Consider the following 717-nt stretch of genomic DNA (forward strand, 5'->3'; position numbering starts at 1 on the left):
CTCCACTTGAGGGACATCTCGGTCAGTCCTGTTGGTGACGTCCTGTGAGGCCAGCGTCCCCCCTGCACACAGGTTCTGTGTGACTGTCCTCCCCGGGCAGACGCTGAGCCGCTGGGTGGGGGCTGCCCCGTGTGTGCCCGAGGCCCAGGCACGGCGAGGTGTGTCGCCTTGTGGGTGTTGGGCTGGGTTCTCTGTCCTGTTCGGGGTGTCGAGGCTTCTCCGCTGTCTCGGACCTGGTCCTTGGTCAGACCTGTGCAGTGTGGCTCCTGCTCCCCGCAGGTCTGTTGTCGCGCGGGTGCCCCCGTCCAGCACGGTGTCCTCTGTTCCCACGTCTGCCCGGAGCTCGCTGCTCTGCTTGTGCGCATCCCGGGTCGGAAGGTGTTAGGAAAGAGCCTGGTAGTTGTCAGAAACGTTACGTGGGCGAAGACGGGAGCGGCCGCGGGAGTGGCTGGAGGCGGTGTGCTCCGAGGGTGAGGGCCAGGGCGCTGCCCATTGTGGCAGGAACGGGACAGGCCTCCGCCGTCCGGCAGTCATGTCGCACCTGGTTCCCGCTCACGGCCCAGGAGGGAAAGGGTGCGCACCTGACTGGGCCAGGTCTCGGGTCCGAGCAGGTGTGGCTCCTGTCGTTTCCCTGACTCCCATCTCGGTTGGCCCCTGGCCCCTGCACGGCGGGGAGGCCCACGCGGGGCTCAGCACAGCTGAGCCCAGCTGAGCGCG

The 717-nt window shown here is 67.8% G+C and overlaps 1 protein-coding gene across 1 annotated transcript in view; it reads left to right on the forward strand.

Annotated features, from left to right (window-relative positions):
• DNAAF5 (dynein, axonemal, assembly factor 5) overlaps nucleotides 1-717 on the forward strand; it is a 14,791-nt gene that overhangs the window by 1,092 nt on the left and 12,982 nt on the right. The window lies entirely within an intron of this gene.

The sequence above is a fragment of the Myotis davidii genome, unplaced genomic scaffold (genome assembly GCF_000327345.1).
Source record: "Myotis davidii unplaced genomic scaffold, ASM32734v1 scaffold1320, whole genome shotgun sequence".
In the NCBI taxonomy this organism is placed as follows: domain Eukaryota; kingdom Metazoa; phylum Chordata; class Mammalia; order Chiroptera; family Vespertilionidae; genus Myotis; species Myotis davidii.